The sequence below is a fragment of the Antechinus flavipes genome, chromosome X, assembly GCF_016432865.1.
Source record: "Antechinus flavipes isolate AdamAnt ecotype Samford, QLD, Australia chromosome X, AdamAnt_v2, whole genome shotgun sequence".
NCBI lineage: Eukaryota > Metazoa > Chordata > Mammalia > Dasyuromorphia > Dasyuridae > Antechinus > Antechinus flavipes.
This window is the reverse complement of record NC_067404.1, coordinates 85,654,865-85,676,399: the sequence shown is the minus strand read 5'-3', so window position 1 is coordinate 85,676,399 and position 21,535 is coordinate 85,654,865. Positions and strand designations below refer to the sequence as shown.

The window sequence follows — 21,535 nt, the reverse complement described above, 5'->3', positions numbered from 1 at the left end:
GACTTGGGGCGTTGAATATAAGGAGCCTTCTGTCTCTCAGCGATTAGAAAGAGCTGTGGAAAAGTGGAGGAACAGCTCTTCCCCAGATGCAAGAGTAAGCCCGGCCAGCAAGAAGAGGGCAAAGGGTTGCCACACCTCACTCTCCAGATGGGAGATGTCCTCATTAGCAGTTTGTCCCACAATGTAAACAGTTCATCACAAAAGCAGGGAAGGGGTTTTATGAGAAGCCAGGGACTTCTGCATAGAGATATCCAAAGATATAAGTTGGACGAATCGCTCGGCAAATTGCTCTGGGCCCTCATCTGCCTTTTGGTCATTGGCCCGTTTTAGGAACCTCCTTACTGATGCCCTTTAAAATAAAGGATGCCCAACGCCCACCTTACTCCCAGGTCTAAGGACTTGGGCCAAACAAGCTCATTTCTACATGGGGCAGACCTGGGAACAATTATACACCGATTCTGTGCCAAGAGGCAAAAGGGAGGTTTCCTCGGGCTTTGGTGGTCTGCATTGGGGCGGGACTCTGGGGGCTTGGGACTCTTTCCTAAATAATCTGGACATTCGATTTGAGCCAGGGAGTTTCCTGCTGCAGAAAGTCCCTCCCAATGGGGTGGGGGGATGGGGGGGGGTAAATCCTCCAAAGCCAGAGTGGCCCCTGAAACCATTTCCTAGGGAATCCCTCCACGGGGGAGTCTGGGCTAGTCAGCTTGGGGGTAGGAGAGTTGGTCTGGGGTGGAGACTTGACAGGTGAAACATGGTGAATCTGTGAATGGCTTATTGGGTTGAACATTTTCGAAAGGAGAGGAGAGCAAGGAAAGGATTAGCTCAACAAGCTGAATAGCCAGTAACCAAGAAGCCCTTCCTTGGCCCTGGAAAAATAGCTAGGACCAGGCCTCCTGCACTGGCCATCAGGACTCCACCTTTGGTTCCACAATTGGCTATTTCCGTGACCATTCCCAGTGGCAGTGGATGGGTGGGGATGGTGAAGTTTTCCTCAGGGTGGCCTGGCTCTATCGGAAGAGGGAGGGGCTGATTGGATGAGTGAGCAGAACATGTGGTCAAGAGCACATGTGGAAGGATTGGTTTTGCAGGGACAAAAGCCATCATAGACTGGAGAAAAGGAGAGGGACAGCCGTGACAGGGCATTTTGAAATGAAGACAGGGGGATCTACTAGAGAATAACCTCTGCTTTCACTCAGTGAAACGATTGGCTTCCAGTGGAGTGGGTACCACACGTCCGGAAAGGCGAAAGGCCTGGAGTTACAGCACTGAGAAAAAAGCCAGAGGAGAGTGCTGGTGACTGAAGGTGGCCTTCTGCTGATACATGGGGCCTTGAAGAAGTGCTTTCATTTCCCTGCTCTCTCAGTTGTAAGATCCTGTCTGATTTTCTTAAAGCTCAAAAGCGAAATCAAAAAAAAAAAAAAGCAAAGTAGAAAGAACAGGACAATGTGCCCAGCAGGACATTGGGGAAGAGTCACAATATATGGCAACAAATTTGCGTTTCAAGAAAGCAGAGATCATAACAGCTGACGCTGTATTCCCAACTGCCCCATGTGCACTTTGTACTTTATTCTTTTCCCTCCTTCTCCCCCTCCCCCCCCCACCTTCCCTAAGCAGACTGCAGTTAAGCACACATGGATTTATGTCTGTGTATATACGCCCATTTACACTCCTGTGCTCTCCATGTGTGCGCACACACACACACATGCCTAAACGTATACGTACACATTTTCAGGTATACCCACATCTAAAGCTACGAACAGCTGACAGAATCCAGATTTCTGTCTTGATTGAATCGTTTTTAAGTTTGACTTTGAGATCCCTGATAACTGCCCCTATTTTTTCTAATAAATTCTCTTCCTGATCATTGTTTGTGTGCTCTCTGATTTGCTATTCCTGCTAACTCTTTTACTTTACTTCTCCCCTTTAACTTGCCTTGCTATTACTTAACCTCCCCATTGTTTCTCTCCCCCCCCCCATGAATTCTTTCCTTATCTTCTGCCCTCACCTTTTCCCTCCCTCTTTATCCCTTTCCCATTAATCTACACACCTTATCCCACCCTTAATTTGCACACCCTTCCATATCTGCCTTATCCTATTCCCTCCCCCCCCTTATTTCTTTATGGATTTTGGAGGGTTACACTACCCTTCTTGATTTTTAGGTATGGGTATTGTTCCCTCTTGAGCCCATTCCCTTTTCGAACTTTCAATCTTTATCTATGATTTTAGGAACATCAGTAGGTAGGAGGATCCAAGGAATAATTATTTGGTTTTCTTAAATTGCCTTAAGGTTGCCAAAGCATTTTTTTTTTTTTTTTACACAAGAGAGAGAGATCTTAGCAAAATGCTGAAAGATCAAGTCATAGAATTCAGGTTCAAAAAGCCTCAGTAACTACTCTAAGCCATATCCCAAAGAGATTTGCTCTGGAACATGTCCATTTGTGGTTGTCCAACTGGGGCTAGAAGACCTGGGAGGGCAGGGAGAGCCCATTCCACTTCAAGACTACTTGAATTGTCATCTATTTGCCGATTTGCACCTTCCTCTCCTTGCTAATTGTGGCTCTGCCATACATCAGTTCTGCAGATGTTCAAATCCGGCTGAGATGTCCAGCCTGAGTCTTTTATTCAGGTGAAAAACTCCTTCCTTCACCTGGCCCTGGCCATTTTTTTGCCAGCTGCCTTGCTACTTTCCTCCTTAGAGCAGAGACCGGGCCCTAGCAGGCGGATACCTCATGTGGCCCATTCTGTCAAGATGGCGCAAGTCATGGCTTGTATTAATCCTTAGCTGACTTTTTTCTCACCTGCTACCTCAGAGCCCTCTCATGTGTCCTTCTACCTCCTCCCCTTTCCCCCTTTCTAGTTCGGGAAACACAAATCCATACAGCCACTGCTCCCTTACGCTTCCACTCAACATCCCGACTTTCCAAAGTCTGATACCCACTCCTTGGCCAAATGGAACACCTCCAGCACTGGCGAGTAAAAAGGTGTCCACTGCTGTTTCGGGATCCCCAGAGTTTAGCATGTTACCTAAGTACTTGATCAGATTTCTTGTAACATACAGACTACCATCATCAGCCTCTAGACATCCTGCAGCTCGGCGTATCCTTCCTAAAATGGGGAGACTGCAATGGAACCGATCCCTCCTTCTTGCTGAAAGCTGGGAACTTGCTACAAAGTCCTAGTAATTTCTTTGGCTGCCATGTTAGGTCACATTGCTTACTGTCATCGAGCTAGCTGTCCACTAAAACCCCCAGATCTTTTTCAGACAGACACATGGAGTGCTGGACTTGGAGACAGGAAGAAGAGTTCCGATCCTGACTCTGATATTTACTAGTTGGATAGTATGGGCAAGTGAACATACTTTCCAATCTCACAAGGATGGGGTTAGCCCTGACGACTATTGCTCTATGACTTAGGCCTCCTTCATCCTGCACTCCTGGTTCCAAGCGAAAGGTGCCTGTGTGTAGTGTTACGGAATTTCATAGCATTTGATTTGGTCCAATGTTGTAGTATAGCAAGATCCTATTGGATGCTGAGGCTATCCCTTGTTGGGTCAGCTTTCCTTCCCAGGCTGGGGGCATCTGCCAATCACATGAGCAGATTGTTGATGATTTTTAAGTTCATTAAAAAAAAAAAGTCAACTAACTCTCTTAAAAGATTGGCTCAAAGAAATGCGTTTGGTGGGAGTGGAGCCCAATCTTCCTGTTTTCAAACCCAACACTATCTGCTATGCTCTGATCATCAGGTGCTTTCCAATTCAGTGGCTCCAAGCTTCCCTGGGCCCTTCTCTATCACTATCTGAGCTTAGGCGGTATCCTGAGCAACCTGAGTCTTTTGAAAAGTAAAGGCAGCCGAGGAATGGACAGAGGTGAAATGGGAAACCGGAAGGTCAGATTCAGCTCATCTTGGTATTTGAAATTCTGGGTAAATGACTCAAGTCTTCTTTATTATTATTAAAGCTTTTTATTTTCAAAACACATATATGGATAATTTTTCAACACTGACCCCTGCAAACCTTGTGTTTCAAATTTTCCCCTCCTAACCCCCACTCCTTCCCCTAGATGGCAAGTGATCCAATGTATGTTCAACATGTTAAAATAGATCTTAAATCCAATATAGGCATACATATTTATACAATTATCTCGCTGCACATGAAAAAACAAATCAAAAAGAAAAAAATGGGAAAGAGAATAAAATGCAAGCAAACAACAACAGAAAGAGTGAGAATGCTGTGTTGTGGTCCACACTCGGTTCCCACGGTCCTCTCTTTGGGTACAGATGGCTTTCTCCATCACAAGATCATTGGAACTGGCCTGAATCATCTCATTGCTGAAGAAAACCACATCCATCACAATTGATCATTGTATAATCTTGTTGCTGTGTACAATGATCTCCTGGTTCTGCTCATTTCACTCAGCATCAGTTCATGTGAGTCTCTCCAGGCCTCTCTGTATTCATCCTGCTGGTCATTTCTTACAGAACAATAATAGTCCATATTATTCATATACTGCAATTTACCCAACCATTCTCCAATTGATGGGCATCCACCCAGTTTCCAGTTTCTGGCCACTACAAACAGGGGGCCACAAACATTTTGGCACATACAGGTCCCTTTCCCTTTTTTAAGATCTCTTTGGGATATGAGCCCAGTAGTAACACTGCTGGATCCAAGGGTATGCACAGTTTGATAGTCCTTTGAGCATACTTCCAGAATGGTTGGATTCGTTCACAACTCCACTAACAATGTATTAATGCCCCAGTTTTCCCATATCCCCTCCAACATTCATCATTATCTTTTCCTGTCATCTTAATCCATCTGAGGGGTGTGTAGTGGTACTTCAGAGTTGTCTTCATTTGAATTTCTCTAGTCAATAGGGATTTAGAGCACCTTTTCATATGACTAGAAATGGCTTTAATTTTTTTCAGCTGAAAATTGTTCATATCCTTTCACCATTTATCAGTTAGAGAATGGCTTGAACTATTATAAATTTGAGTCCATTCTCCATATATTTTAGAAATGAGGCCTTTATCAGAACCTTTGAATGGAAAAATGTTTTCCCAGTTTATTACTTCCCTTCTAATCTTGTCTGCATTAGTTTTGTTTGTACAAAAGCTTTTTATCTTAATATAATCAAAATTATCTATTTGGTGTTCAATAATGAGTTTCAGTTCTTCTTTGATGACTCAGTCTTCTGGAGCCATTTGTTCCCCCATTTATTAAATGAGAAATAGGACTTATATCACAGTCCTAGTGCCAAGTTTCAATGCCCTTCTCTCAATCCCCTCTATCACCTCCTGGATACTCTCTTGTCTAGGTTTCCAGGACACCTCTCCCTTCATGATTCTCCCCCTCCCTCTCTTCCACTCCTCTGGATCCTCCTCCAGATCACGCCTCCTCATGCCAGGGGTCTTCGGGGCTCCATCTTCAGCCCTCTGCTCTTCCCTCTCTAGACCCCGACTCTCCGAGCTCCCGCGGATCGAACGCCCATCTAGCTCTGCGCCGAGGACCGATTCCCGGATCTCCCTTTCCTGCCCCGGCCTCTCGCTCACCTGGAACCGGATGGCCGGGCGGCATCTGAAACGCCCTCCCCCCAAACAGAACTCCTTCCCTGCCCCCCAAGCCCTCCCTGTAGTGGCAGAGCAACGCCGCTCCCCAAGGTCTGCCGATTTGTGGCGTCTCTCGAATACACCTCCTGCCCCGGTGCGGACCCTCAGCTACTACAATCGCTGCTTTTTTTGGTGGTGGTGGGGGGGGGCACTGCTTGCCTCAAGCCTCTCTCCTCCATCCCAGCCCATCCTGCATGCAAAGTGATTTTCACAAATCGTGGGTTTCCGGTCTAATGAGGTCACTCCCCTACTCAATAGACCCCCGTGGCTCCAGTACAAAATGCTCTCCTTGGCGTTCAATGTCTTTTCTGACCCGGCCTGCCGTCATTTAGGGCCTTCCCGATTCATTACTTCGGAGGGGCAAAGGTCTAGCTCCTGGAACTTAGCAGGTGCCTTTTGAACCATCTGGCTTGTTTGCGCGATTCTCTCGCAGCCTAGTGCGTATGAGAGGCGCCCTCTAGAGGGCAGGAACAGCCAGTGCCGTTCCGGCCGGCTCAGGGCCTGGCAGGTGGTTCGATAGCAAGAGCTGCAGGGGGAGAGCAGGGGGCACAGAATCTGGCACCACGCTAAAGCCCTGCAGCAGTGGGCCTCTGCGGCCCTGAAGATCGGGAAAAGTTCCCAAAAAGGTTCAGGCGCGGGAAGACCGGACCCGAGCCCAAACCTCCCTTTTCCCTCATCCGGTGGTCCAGCCCATCTGGCTCCTCCCCGTTTCCCCGCCCTTCGGCCCAGCCTATTTGGCTCCTCCCTTTCCTCCGCCCCTCGCCTCAGTCTTCGGGAGGATGGAACATGGGAAAGCTCTCGAGATTTGAAGGGCTTCTCGCGTGAGCTCTGCAACCAATCGGCACTTCAGGACCCGGCTGGCCGGCCAATCCTGTCGGGTCGCCCAGTAGCTGGGGCTGGGGCTGGGGCTGGGGCTGGGGCTGGGGCTGGGGCGGCGGCGGCGGCGGCGGCGACGGCGACGGCGGCAGTGGCGGCGGCGACGCTGGCGACGCTGTCGGCGGCGCTGGTGGCGGAGCTATTTTGGGATTTCTCTACTGACATCTCAGGTGGGGTACGTTCCACAAGCGAGAGGCCCGGTGGGGCAGCACGAAGTTTCTCCGGCCCGCGACCGTAGAGAGCTGAATAGGCCTTGGTTAGACACTTGATTCTTTTTTTTTTTTTTTATTCCTGCCCCTCCTCCCCGCAGGACCTGAGACCTAAGAGGGTGAGCTATTATCTCGCGATACCTCTTTCTCTACTCGCGAACTCAGCCCCCCCCCTTGCTCCGCCTTCTTAAGCCTCGCGAGAAATCGTCAGAGAAAAGGCTTGGGAGCAAAGTGCTGAGGGAAAGCCAGTAGGATGGTCTAGGGCGGCTGACTTCTCGCGGAATTCCCTCTTCTTCCTGCTTCGCTTGCCCCGCCTTCTTCTCAGGTCTCGCGACACCTCTCGTTAGCGGTGGCTGTGAGGGAACCTGGAAGGGCCGGGCGAGAGACGCTTCTGCTACCCCCCCCCTTCCCCCCACTTCGAAGCTTCGGGAGACCGTGGAGGCCTAGGGGTGCGGGAGCGCGCATCTAGGGATCGGGAGGTGCGTGGCCTAACGTGGATTTCTGACTTGCGAGTTCGCCGCCGCCTTTGCCCGGGGTGGGGGGGAAGAGTTCCTTTTCCTAGTTCGCGAAGTCCCCGGCGAGGGTTCGTGGGGACGAAGGGGGGAGGGGGTGGTCCGGTTCGATAGAACGAAAAGGCGGCGGCGGACGCGCGCTCCGGCCCCGCCCCCGCCTGCTTAAACCTCTCCAAGGACTCGAGGGCGGCGGCGGCGGCGGCGCGGGGGGAGGGGGGGGGAGCGCGGAGAGAGAGGGGGGGGTAGCCTCGTCTGAGATCTCGCGGGAGTCCCCTCCCCTTCTCCCTTCCTCGCTGTGTGAGATCTCGCGGGATCGGACGGGAGGCCGAACGAGCAGGAGGGCGGGAGGGAGGACGGACGGCGGACGGGCTGTGCGGGAGCCAGGGCCGGCTGCTGTTAAGATGGCGGCAGCGGCGGTGGCTAATTTCGAGGCCCTGGAGTGAAGTCGCTTTCGGCCACGCTTCCCCCCCCCCCCCGGGCTCCCTCCTCGAAACCAGGTAAGGGCGGCTGGGGCCCCTCTAGCTCCCTCCCTTCTTTCTTGCTCTTCCTCATCCGATCCTCCTTCTTTGGTGTCAGGCCCCCAGCCAGCTTGGGTCGACTCTGCCACGTGCGTTTCCCCGGGCTCCGGGAGTTCTTTGGAGGGGGGAAGGCGGGGCCCCTTTCTAATATTTCTAGATTCATCCTTTCTTCAGCACCCTCGAAGGCACATGGTGACCACTGCTGCCTCGGTGCGGAATCTATGGCAGTTAATCGCCCAGGTGGCCTCAAATTCCAGAAGAGGGTGGGGTAGAAGGGTCCTGGACCAGAGACTGGGGAACCTAGAAAGTGACAAAGGAAATCTGCAGCGATTCGGGTTCTTCAATCTGCTTTGTATTTGACTTATTTCTCATCACTTCTCCCTCCCTCTCCCCCCCCCCCCAATTAAAGAGAAAGCCCTGCCCTCTAATGACACTTGCCACCTAGATCTGCTCTAGAACTTAAGCTCCCTGCCTTCTTCAGACCTGCTCCAGTGCCTTTGGGCCATAAGGGTGCCCCATTCTGCAGCCCATTCTAACATCTGACCTTCATCGGTGACATATTTACCTGTCAATTGCCTGTGCAATTTCGGGGAGCCTTTCATTACTCAGCTTTTCTGGGATCTTCTCGCTGTCTTGTAAGGACCTCCTGACTCAAATTATGCCCATTGTTTGGCATGGTATCTTGAACCAAGAGCTTTCCTTTCAATCTGGGAGTTAATCATTCTTTGCAATTATTAGAAGGATTTCTGTGTATTTATTACTCTGCCCTTTGGAAAAGGATTTGCCCTTTTATTATTTCAAAGCTTAGTGGCTTATGCCAGGTTGCCCATAGTATATTAGGATCAATTGAGGTGATGGATATCAAATTCTTTGCCTCTCCTGGAATGCTTTATAGGTGCAAACTACTAGTTGTGGTAGTAAGGATGATGGTGTTTTCTAATTGTGTTTGGCTTGGATTGGAATTCAAATTTTTCTTTAGTTACTAGGCACTACTGGGGAAATAATGGGGTCAAGATTAAATAGGTGTGAACTAAAAAATTAACTGGGTGTCTTCAGCCCAGATGGCTGTGTAAGAACTTGAGTTTAGGTCTGAAGCACTTTTTTTTTTTTTTTTTTTAAGTGGTTAAGCTATGATTGAATAAAGCTCTTTCTTTGCCTATGCAGTGAAGGTAGAGATGGCTTTGGGGTCTGTTTGAAGGCCCAAGCCTTAATTTTAGGTTTAGAGCAACCAAGTGGTTAAACCACAGTTTCATCCGAATTAGGATGCGTTAGGTCTAGGTAGGTGTGTTATGATGTGTTCTAGGTTGAGTGTGGCAATCTGGAGGGGAGGGTATGATGAGTTTGTCCTAGAGAATGTAGCTGTGCTAAGATCAATTTGAAACTAGGTGATCATTAGAAATCTTGGTCAGGGCCAAGTGCACTGAACTGATTATATCTGAGACTGGACCTTCTTAGGGCTCAATCTTGAGGCTTCAGCATAGCCTTCAATAATGAATAGTGAAGTAGAGGATGTAAGACTGTAAGTGTCTGTCTGTAAGATGGATCTTCAATTTTCTCCGAAACTGTCCTTAGTGTCAGTGCATTGTGAGCTCACTACAAATTGAATTGAGACTATGGGCTGAGTTGCCTTTGCTTCCAAGGGGGCTTTGATTAATCTATTTTTGGAATTTTTGCTAAAGAGGTTGGGAGGTTTGGTTTAGAATTGAGATGTTGAATTATTGCCCCATGCAAGTTTTAACACTTAAGGGCATTGCCTTAAAACCAATGGTATTGAAATCAGTATAACTGAGGAATGTTGTTTGTTCTCTTGTAGGCCCTGAGCTGTAGAGGACGGTGCAGACCTTAGCAACTGAGTCTGAGGAGGCTCTGGAAAGTGTTGTCTTGGAGATTCATTCAGCACTTCAGCTTAAGACCATTATGGATTGGCTGTGATTTTAGGTTTGTTTTCTCAGCTCTGTGTGTCTGTCTGTGTATGTGTGTCTGTCCCTTTCATGGAGGGGGTGGGGGTTGGAAATCATTGGGCTTCTTTTTGCTATTTGAATTGTTTTGAAGGTTGATGTTGCCTGGGATAACAGGGATGAGTCCACTTTTTAGAATCTCTTCCTGAACTTCCTTTGTCAGAAGCAGTAAACATTTGTTAAATTTGTGCTTTGTGCCAGGCATTGTGTTACAAAGAAAGATAAGAGAGTTCCTGTCCTTAAGGAGCTCATAGTCCAAGGGGGAGTTTTGGTTTCTGGAGGGAGAGGGACACCTGGTCCTACAGCCACACATGGACCATTTCAAGAGGTGAACGCTACAGAGTCCATATCTTCTTGAAGATTGTCCAAAAGAGTAACAGAGTGAGGAATCAAAAGCTGCAGAATTACATAAAGCTCTTTGCTTAAGCTGAGATGTTTAAAGCCCTACCAGAGTGTGTCTTTTTTGTCCTTTTGTTGGAATAACAAATCTCTCCTCTTTTTGATAAAGTGAGACTTATTAATGGAGGATTTTTAAGGCCTCACTTGGATGCTGGTATAGGTACTTATCAAGTGTTTGGATTTTCATCGATACCTGCCTATATGGCTGCAATGTCATTAGATTGGCTTCAGGGCCTCTTAAAACCTCCTTTGTTCATGTTATCCTAAGATTGACTTCTATGTTGCCTTTGACCTGGAGTTTTAGATTCTTAAGAGCCCCAGCCCTTCCAAATAACTTTTAACAATTGCTCCTTCTAATCTCCTCTGAGAACCCAATGTGCTCATTCCTTTGGCCTATCTTTGGTGGCATTAAAGTGCTTCCAACTCTGCAGAGATTTGAAGGCATTCTTGGGGGGGGGAAGAGGGGTGTAAGCCAGAAAAGAGGCCTGATGATGGAAGACAAAATCCTATAGGGATTCAGAGACTAGGGGTGCTATTTTCTTCCCAGCCACCTTATTTTGCCTGTAGCATTTGTTAAGTGGTTATTATTGAATGGTTAAGGTACCAGGCAATTGCTGTCTTCATCACTATGATCTTAGGTTTCATTGGAAAGCAGAGGATTTTGTATTTGCTTCTGGAGGTGATAGGGAGCCACTGGAGTTCATTGAGCAGGACGTGGTCAGATCTGTGCTTTAGAAAAAGCACTTCAGTGGCCAAATGGAGGATGGATTGAAGTGAAGAGGAACTTGGAGCAAACAAACTCACCTGCAGGCTATTGCAGTAGTCCAGGTGTGAAGTGATGAAGTCCTAATCCAGATGGAGGTTGGGGGCCATGTCAGCAGAAAAGATGAATTTGAGATGTTGCAAAGATAAAGTGGGAGCTGATTTGATGTGGGGACAGGGGAGATGCAAAATATTGAGAAATTCAGGGTGACTCCTAAGTTTGGAGAGCAAAATTAGGGTTAGAGTAAAAGCAATAGTTCTGGGGAGAAGGCCTCAGAATGGCTCTGGAAATTGAGACTGGGTTAAAGGAAGAGAGACTGGCTATGATGGCCAGGGGATATTATATGCAGGGTAGGAGAGAAGACAGCCCTGCAATCTCAATTTCCTCAGTAAAGAGTGAGGCAGAGCCCCTTGTTGGGACAGGGGAGCTTGAGGAGAAATGAGAGGAGATTGCCCTGGGGTCACCATTGGTCCCAGTTGAGATTAAAATTTATAGTGAACTTTTCAATCCTCATCAGTTACTCTCTTCAGTACCATTCAGCTGCATGTGAGCAGCAGGGAAGGAGGAAAATGGTAGGAGAAACAGTGGAAGACCCCAAGATTACGTGTGGATCGTTCATAGGGTTTGGAGAAGAGAAAATGAGATGGAACAAAGTAGAACACGATAGTTCTTTTGAAGGATATGCAAGATGATTGTTCGACTTGTTCTGCAGAGAGCAGAGCAAGGAACAAGAAGTAGGAACCCTAGAGATTGTAGGAAACATCTACCCATTGCCAGGTGTGGACTGCATGCCTTTAATTTGCACCATTGGGGAGGCCAAGATGTCCTGAACTGCAGTGGGCTAATGGCTCCTTTGAGTCTACCTAGGTAGGGCAGAAATCGAGGCAGACCAAGCAGCAACAGGGTTGGGCAAGAAGGGGAGACCAAGACTCAGCAACAGTAAACACAACCCTGCCCCCAAATGAAGAAGGCACCCCCTTCTGAGAAGTCAAGCAGAGAACAACCTTGTTGGCTTTTGGTTATTTTGGTGTAGCTCGATCATCTCTTCCACTCAAATATTCTGCTTTTTTTGGGGTGGGGTAGGGGGGGGTGAGAACTATTCTTCCCTTGAGAAGAGCAGGTGACTTGTTGGACTTTGGGTTTGGATTAAAAAATGACTTCTGCAACATCTCTATTACACCAATGGCCAGAATTCTCTAAAAGACATAGAAAGCTATTTAGCTTGATGTGGAGAAAGATTAAAAAGATGTAACAGCAGGAGGGGGTTGCTTGTACTGGCACGTGTGATGAGCAGGTTTCCTTCTGCTTACTTGGTCTTTCCTAATCATCGTTAGAAGGGAGAGCTTGCTGGCTTTGGGAAAGAGGATAGTCATATTTAGAAAGAAAGGTGACATAAAGACAAAAAAGTAATGATGTTAGGCTTTGAAACTAGGGGTCCATGGGGAAAGTGGTGATTGATTGAAGTTTGAACAGTCCATCCCATGAAGACCTGATGCTATGCCTTTTCTGTTTCCTTGGGCAGGGTCTAGTTCAGATGTGGCTTCCCAGCAAAATTATTCTGTGCTTCTCCTGAAGCTTTTCTTGCTTCCCCTGCCGGGCATTCTCCTTCCCTAACCTGTCTTAAGAGGCTGAATGCAAGATCCTTTGCATTGGAGGGCAGGCTCAGTCTTCTCTTTCTATCATCAGTTTCTGGTAGATAAGAGCTTACCAAATGATGGTCAGAACTGAGCCTGGTTGTATCACCAACATGGGTCCTTCACCCTCCAAAATTTCCATGGTGGTGTGGTTCCAGGACCTTGTTGATAGAGATGCCAGCCTCTTCCCAACTACGAAGGCTGTATTAGAAGGCAGGCGATATCTTGTCCTGGCCTTTCATGTGGGCCAAAACTGGATGGACTTGCTGACCACCTTTGGTTCAAGAGGCTGTTGTAATTTGAGCAAATAAGTCAGGACCGCTTCTGGGCCGGCTGCCTGGTCTAAGCCTGAGATCTGCCTTTTGGTTGGGGAAGACCCAAGTGCCTTGCCCCACACCTGTGCTCTTGGGACTTGAAGGGAGCTTAGAATGACTGGGAAGTATCTTTAAATCAATTAATTTGCACCCTAAGTGACTCACTATAAGTGTGGTGGCCAAAAGACAGTCAGCCTGCCTGTGAATTGAGATGTGTTATGTCTCTCTCCCCTATTTCTCCTCCCCCGCCCCCCTCATTTTCTTTACCTGCTTTCTTGGGACAACTTGGGTCTCAATTCCTTTTGCAGAGAGGAAAAGTTGGATAGATAAATACTAGATGCTGGTGATGAGAAGCCCTGATGTTGGGGATTGATTTAATCGTGATTTTTGACAATCCAAACGGTGTCAGAGGCTGGTTTGTTCCTATATTCATCAGCTTCATTTTCCTATTCCCCCTCCTGGGTTCTCACTGTGATTGATTTGAAAGTTGAGTCTCTGGGGATGCCAGAGAGTGGGTTGGCAGGATTAGGATCCGAAACGATGTTGCCAGGCTACAGTGATGAGCCGTGGCTAAGAAAGCAAATGTAATTGAAATAAATGGAAAGTTGTAAATTTGGTTTCCAAAAATCAACCGCACATGGACAAGAGAAGCACATTTAGGCTCTTGAAGAGGAACAGGGAGTTTTGGTACACACTTAAGTGGGGGTGAACAGCTTGACCTTGGTCAGAATTCATCCAAGTGCGGGCCCAACAAAGGATGGAAATTGGGCTGTGGGAGTGCTCTGTTTTAGTCATTGTATTCAGTGGAGACCTTGACAAACTGCAGAAGCCTGAAATAATCTGAAACTCCAGTGACTCCCTTTTTATCTCCAGGAGCAAATACAAAATGCCCCACTGTTTGGCATGTCAGGCCCTTTGGAACTCAGCCCTCTTGTCTCAGTCTTCCTTGCCCCCTGGGCTTCAGTGATACTGACCTCTTTGCCATCACCCATGAGCCCCCAACTCCAGGCCATCTTCACTTCCACATGGGAAATTTATTCCCTCTCCCTGCTTCAAGGCCCAGCTTAAATTCCACCTTCTACAAGAAGCTTTTCCTATTGCCTCATAGTGCCTGCTCTCCCCCCCCCCCCCCCCCCATTGGTTCTCTCTAGTTTATTCTGTATGGGGTTTGTGCATATCATCATCCCCCCCATTAGAACCGAAGGACTTTTTTTTTTTTTTTTTTTTTTTGGTAGTGGTGGTGCTTCTTTGTATTGTTAGTATTTAGCTCGGTGCCTGGTTGTGGACCCTTAGTAAGCTTTTTGACTTGAATGGGATTATCTCAATTTTTTTTTTTTTTCCTGTCTTTGGGGATGAAAAGTTGCCATTTGAGTTGAATTCTCATTTTAAGAGTGGAGGTGGACTGCTTTTTGGTGTTATAATCTTTTTGTTGCATCACCTTTATTTCCAAATATATCCCTCTTCTTGCCCAGTGATCTACCACCTCATCCAACCCTACCTCTTGCAAAGAAAGGTGAGTGATAGCTTTCTTATCTGTTGGGACAGGCTTGGCACAAACCCTTTACATTGATGCTCTTTTAACTCTTCATATTATTGTAGTCATGTCCTTGAGCCACATAACTATTGGTGGTCTTCCAAAGGTGAACTGTTTCTAAAAGGTGTCTGAGCTTGTCACTGTCAACACCGCTGAACCTTGTATAAACTGTCTTATGACCGCATGTTAAGTTAGAAAACCACATATTAACGTTATCTCATTTCTATGATATTTTCATTTATTTTGTTAAATATTTCCCAATTATATTTGAATGAAATTCAGCTGTTGGGGGCACATTGACCGCCCTGGATCTAAGACATCTGCTCCCTGCTCTACAGAGGGGTTTGGCACCTAGAGAGTGCAGAGCCTTCTTTCCTGAGGCCACATAACCACAAAGCTGGAGGCTTTGGGTTTTCCCTCCCACACTTCAGTGCTTGAGTTGGGGGATGGGGTGCTATTTCTTCCTGCTTGGCCCTCTCCTGGTTCGCTTTTGTTCTTTTATCAGCCTCCATGCAGTGTTTGTTGCCCTTGTAGGGTGCATTTCAATCATGAGTTATATTCAGTTCAAAAGCTTTTTTTCCACTTACTGTCTCAGATTTTGCTTCAACTCTTCAACATTTAGCAATTCTAGTTTTTGAGTGTTTTGGGTTTTTTTCTTTAGACATGAGAATCCAGCTCTCTTGTAGCTATGTCCAGTCATGTGACTAGTAGTACCTCTCTTGGTATTGATTGCGACCCAGCCATAGCTTCTCAGTTCTTGAGCCTCTTGTCTGGGTCTGCTTGTAAGCCTTAATTCCTCAGGGGGACTATCCACAATTCTGGTGCCCTCCTTCCTTCAAGGTTTTTGGTGTTGCTTGGTCTGTCAGTGACCCGCTTCCTTAATCAGGCATCTTATTTTCTGAGAATGCCCTTATTCATTCATACATGGTGAGTTGGCCCATACTGTTATTGTTTAAAAGTTGAGCCTTTGTTTCTGGGAGAAACTTGGTTATTCCAAATACCGTGCAGTTTTCCGAAGGCTTAGCTTGCTTTTCTTCAGTTCTGAGCCAAGTTGATCGCCTCTTTGTGGTGTCTGTCCAAATATGCACATACTGGTGGCTAAGTTCAATAGGTTGTCCATTCAGCTGCTCCACAGAGGCTGAACAGGAGACATTTATCATCAACTTGGTTATTCTTGTGTGTCTAGGTAGAATGAAGGTTTTTGAAGTCAGGGACCACTCAGTGGTGAAGAGAATAGGGAATGTTTTGGAGCTGGATGCAGTAGTGGTTTCTGTGATGTGGAGGAAACTTCCACTGGGACTCTTTGAGGGCTGTCCTTGTTAGCCCAAGCATAGGGGCCTTGAAAAGGGGTTGTCACATTCAATTTTCCATTCTAAGAACTCTTAAAGAGAAAGGGTTTGTCATTGAAATTTGATAATTCGATGCTAACTTTTACATTTGAGATTCCCTGGTTTTGTTACCTTTCCGTGTTGACTTTACTCTGTTCTAGTTGAATCATTCCTTTACCTCAGCTTTTTGGGGGACAGTAGCAGGCACTTTCCACAGACCTTCCCATGTTTCTTTCCATGCCCTGACTTTCGTCATTCCGGGGCAGTGATAGGTCTGTCACATTGCCCAAACCTTAGGGCAGTTTGTAATTACAGCTTTCTAGCACTACAAATGCTGCTGGCATCTGCCAGGCCTTTTACTTCTGCATTGGGCTCTTTGCTCAAATTCTGTTTTTGAAAATATGTATTTTGAAAATAAACATGTAAAGATCGTTTTCCACATTCCCCTTGCAAAAACCTTGTGCTCCAAATCCCCACTCCTCCCCCTACCCCAAGTAATTCATTATAGGTCAAACATGTGCAATTCTTCTCAATTTATTTTCATATTTATTATGCTGCACAAGAAAAATCCGATCAAAAGCGGGGGAAAGAAAAAGAAACAAAGCAAGCAAACAACAAAAAAGTGCAAATACTCTGTGATCCATATTCAGTCCCCCCAGTTCTCTCCCTGGATGCAGATAGCTCTCTCTAACACAAGTGTTGTGGAATTGGCTTGAATCACCTCATTGTCAAAAAGTTTGCTCAAGTTCTTAAAGGTAAGTAGTAGCAAGAATTTGGCATCCTAACACTCCCTCCTCCCCCTCCCATCTAGCATTTAGCCCTTGGATGTGGGGACAGCTGGTACAGGAGATGACCATTGTGCTGGCCTGGCTATCCTGGCACCATTGTGTGTGGGATGTAGAAGATCCTTACCCAAAATGACTACTCAGAGATCACTCAGTACAAAGAAGAAAGGTTGTTTATTAAAACCTCCATTCCATCACGAGATAAGGGAAAGAGAAAGCTCTTGGTAGGAGGGCTAAAGAAGTAGTAAAGATATATAGCTTTTTTACACAAAATTACATCACAAGTAAGAGAGCCTTGAGAAGGGGAGGGGGAGGCATCTAATTGGTTGTTGCTATTTGCAGAGATTGGATTGGAAGGTTTGTGTTACCTCCCAAATTTCCTGATTTCTAGGAAACAGAAAATCAGGCCTTCAGGCTTAATCAAGCAGATAGTGGTCCAGCTAATAGACTAAATATTGATAAATGTCAAATACTGATAAATGTCATCAGCTCAGGTTAAATAAATATATTTATAGCTGGCTAAGGCTCAAGTAAATATGGGCCTGCACATATTATACAGGTCACAGGGGAAACACAGAAATAATGAAAATAAAATACAGAAAAAGAATTCATACATTCCTGTAACTTCATCTTATCTCTCTATGCCACACAATTGTGAGCCTGTGCTTTTCGATCTGTGTAGCTCCCAGGGGATTTTTTTGGATTGTTGTGCTTCAGAAATGAAACAACCTGCCAGCCAAAGGTGATTGGAGCAAGCTTGTTGCTGCACATATCTTCTTCCCCTCTTCTCTCCCACCCCCCCACCCCCCCGCCCCCCAATACAGTCACATCTGTCTGTGTTGTGGCCAGGGTCTAAAGTGGAACTTGGCCTTTGACCCTCAGGTGGAACCTTGCTACTGTGATCGATGGGGCTCCCTTGTTTTCCCTGGCATTTGAGTGCTGGGAGCTTTCTCTGTGTCAGCTTCCTGAGAGCAGGAGCCATCTCTTTTTTTTTTTTTTTTTTTTTGTCTCCTCTGCTTGCAGTCAGGTGCTTGTCCATTGAGTTAGTGAATTGCTTTTTAAAAGGTACTTTGAGGGAAGGATTATAAAGGCTTTGTTCTGTCTGACACCCACCTGGAACAGGGTCAGTTACTCTGCTCAGTACCCTGCAAGCCCCCAGAACTCTCAAAGGGAGTTAGCAGAAGGCCCCAGCCTGGGAAGGCTGAGGGATTTTGTTGCTTAATGATCAAGGACAAAATAAATTTTTTTTTTCTGGCTCGCTAAGGACATTTTTCCCTTTCTCTGGTGTTAAGAAAATGTTTATAAACAGATTTTTCAGCCCAATGCACACTGTAAACCTTACTCTACTGCTACTGTGAGGGAGGCCTTGGCTGACGCAGTGACTTGGAATGATGCTTAGAAGTCTCTTGCTCAGACTCAGGCAATTGGGGACATTAGGCCAAGTGACCTCTTGTGTTATTGTATAGAAGCCAACACCTAGTACACCAGTCAATAAGGAACACTCAGTGTGTTGTGGATAGAGACTTTGAAGACCATCATGAACTCTTTGAGCCTCACAATAACCCTGCAAGTTAGGTGTTATAATTATCCCTGCTTTGCAGTGGAGGAAACTGAGGCAGAGGGAAAGTAACTTGTCCATTAGTTAAGTGTTTTAAGTGTTGATTTGAACTCTACACCCAGCCTTCCCTAGCTGGCCCAGCTCATGTGGAGTGGAAGCAGAGTTCTGAGCAGCCTCCTCCCAAACCTTGAAGTTTGAACTCAGAGACTACATTGGGAGAGCTGCTGCATCCCCCATTCTGCTGCTGTTTGGATCGAGAAATACAAAAGCTATGCATGGGAATGATTCATGGAAAGACTTGTATAGGAGATACTGGTGCTTCTCGGCTTTTAGTGCTTGAAATGGATATGGCTGAATCAAAACTAGGAAGTAGCAAAGGAGGACTTTTTTTCCCTTGGTTCTTGACTAATCTGTAGATGAAGTCAGTGAAGAGAAGGGCCCTTGATGTCTTCGAAAAGCTTTTCCAACACAATATGTCTGGGTGGCCTGGCTCTTCTGAAGTTTGGCTTTGGCTGTCTGGATGTGAAGGGCGCTTATTTGATCTCCCCCTGGAGATGGGCAGGGCTGAATGACAATGTTAGAGTGTCTTCAAACTGAGTCATTGAATAGGGAAGATCTGAATCATCTTTTGTATCACTGTTACATTTTGTGTAATCTGGCTAATAGCATGGTTAGGTGGTTTTTTTAAATGACAGAATTTTTGGATGCTTCCCCCCTCCCCTCATTCTTTTGTGCTGGCTCCCACCTTGGCTTTATATGCCAAAATTCCCAAGAAAAAGAAACTAAAATAAAATAACATTTGTGACATACTTGGAAGCTGCAACTGGTAACCGAATGTAAGGCCCTTTGGGTTTTGGGTCCTTTTCTTGTAATTCCCTCCTTTGGCTCATTGCTCCTTCCTCTCCAAATGTGTGCTGGATGCAATTATACAGTTGGGATGTCTGACTTGGGGGCATCTGCCTAGTGTCCATTCTGCCAAATCCCTGTCTTGCCAGTGATCTTCCAGTGGAGGTGAGGGGTGGCTTCTTTCTGTTTGGTTCTTGTTGTATAGGCATAATAGGCTTTCTGTACCCTGGGAAATTCCACACTAGAGTACTGTGGAAAATTTTTCTTGGCCTCTAAAAGATCTGCACTTGTTTCCTCTGCCACTGTTGGCTCTCTCCAGTTTTTTGGGCATCTGGGCCAGTTTGCTAAGTGTAAAGTGAAACCTGAGGGGAGTTGGGATTTGTATGTGGTTAATTTGGAGCATTCTTTGTTCATAGTTGACAGTTCTTTTGAGAGCTGTGCGTTCATTTATTTTGGCCATTTAGCTATTGAAGAATCTGTTAGCTATAACCTTTTTTTTCCCTGAGAAATTTGCTTCAGAGATGGTCCCCACCCTCTTTTTGAGTACCTCTCCTTTTATCTTTGCCATATCCATTTCCAGTGGACTGTTTTATAAAGTAGCACCGAGAGCTTCCTGGAGGTCTCATTCTTCCTAGTAGGACTAACTCTCCAGGGTTAGTCTCTTCCAGATCTAATATACTAGAGTGATCACAATGAGGCTTGTTCTTCCTTAGTCCCAATTTCCATCTGCACATCTCTGTAAGTCCAACCAGGTGGGGGCTTTAGAAACATAGAAGCTTTGTGTTGACATGCAACAAATATTGTATGTTCAATGTCCTTACTTTTGGCAGCAAACATCACAGCTAGAGAATCGTGTTCCCGGTAACGTGAGAGCTAAAGACAGTTTGCCAGCTGTTCGAAAAATGCAAATTAAGGCTGTATTAGCTTTGGCTCTCAGATAGCTAAATGGTGACCATGCTTCTCTCTCTCCCCCCCCCCCCCCCCCCCCCCCCCCCCCCCCCCGTGCCTTCTTTGTAGAGAATTTTTTTGATTCCCTGAATCTAACACCTCCTTTCCCCCATTCTGACTTGGAACATGACAGAAGTATATACAGGGATCCTAAGAATGAATGGATACGTCTTTGGACTTTGCTGTTATGTGAGGCATACGTTTTGTTTCTTTCAAGTCTTAAACCTTGAATGTCTAAGAAACTTGATCTGTAATCTGCTTCTGCAATTAGAGGAGCCCCTTTTAACTTGTTTTTTTGTTTCCCTCTAATTGGTCTTTTGACAAGCTGAACTACAGGCTCTCCAAAAGGAAGTGGAAATTTTCTTTTTTAAAAACTGTTTTACTTCACTGTTCTTTCAATTTGAACTTTTATTTTCAACTAACAAATATTTATTTTCTCCAAATTGGAGGGGGACGGGGTAGGGGGAACAGGGAATAGAACCGTAGAAATAGATTATTAAAGTCCAGCAAAACATTTCCATGTTGTCTATACCCAAACTTATTTATCCTCTGGAAGCTTTCCTGGTGGTTCACTGCATTAATCAAAGTTCTTAAATCTTTTCCTCCCAATCTTTTCTTCTCCCTTCCTCCTCCATTTAACCTTGACTTTGAATAACATACCCACAAAAAGCACCAAAAAAGAGTGATTTTATTTTCAAAATGTTGGTGGGCATCAGAGTACAATCCTTTCCATTCAAGTAGCTATTTTACTAGAGAAACTAATCCTCTCAAAGTATAGCCCTGGCAGGCCTACCAAAATCCATGAAAAATATTGAGTAGCCATTTTCAAAGATTCTGGGTTTGTGATGGTTACTGGGGAAGTAGACTTGAAAATCTCCTCTTAACATACTTCCCTCTCTGAAACCCCCTTTAAAATTAGAACAGTGTGAGACAGTGTAGGTCATCACTTAGCCTTTCAGACCTAGACTCGGTCCACTTTGACGGGGTCGATGGGACAATGAGGAGCAAGGGCAGACAAAATGTGAGGTTCAGTGTTGGCAGAGTTGGCTGGGCATGCTTTCCTTGGCAGAATTTCTGTTCCTTTTATTATTAGCTTCAGAATGACATCCCGCTTTGGGGCCCCTGTGAGCGGTTCTGTTTTTATTGTCAGGTTGGGCCACTTCTTGCTGTCAGAATTCCAAAGTTGGAGGCCAGTGGTAGGAGGGGGTGACTGAAGGATGTATTTTGAGGAAGGTTAGGGGTGGCCAGCTGTCATTTAAAAGGAAAAAATTCCCAATCACATTCTTTAAGGAGTTAGTTCATAGAGGGAGGGAATGTAATTGCATAGCTTTCTTTCTACATGACTTCTCTTTTAAGTGACTACAGTGTCCCAGTTTCATTGGATTTAGGATTGAAAGGGACCTTAGTGATCATTTGTTATACCCACCCTAAGCCCAGACTGGAGTAGTTATTGTCCGATTCCCTGTGCTCGGGGCCGCTTATTCCTTTGAGATTGGCGGATTACTATTAGACACATTCTCTGGGTCCTCACAGTTCTCTGGGTCCAGATGGCTTTCTCCATCACAAGTCTGTTGAAATTGGCTTGAATCTGCTCATTGCTGAAAAGAACCAAGTCCATCAAAGTTGATCATTGCAGTCTTATTGTTGTGTTCCATGTTCTCTAGGTTCTACTCACTTCATTCGGCATCAGTTGTTGTAAGTCTCTTGGTTTTTCTGAAATCATCTTGCTGATCCTTTCTTATAGAATGA

The 21,535-nt window shown here is 45.9% G+C and overlaps 1 protein-coding gene across 12 annotated transcripts in view; it reads left to right on the top strand.

Annotated features, from left to right (window-relative positions):
- Positions 1–6,566: 6,566 nt before the first annotated feature.
- The window catches only part of HUWE1 (HECT, UBA and WWE domain containing E3 ubiquitin protein ligase 1), a 98,791-nt gene continuing 83,822 nt past the window's right edge, over positions 6,567–21,535 (top strand). For 9 of the 12 annotated variants that reach the window (XM_051968795.1, XM_051968792.1, XM_051968791.1 and 6 more), the window contains exon 1: positions 9,533–9,657. The gene's annotated coding sequence lies outside the window, so the exon portion shown is untranslated. Of the gene's footprint in view, positions 7,169–9,532; positions 9,658–21,535 lie in introns of those variants that run through there. The other 3 variants (XM_051968794.1, XM_051968793.1, XM_051968783.1) reach the window with 3 other exon arrangements.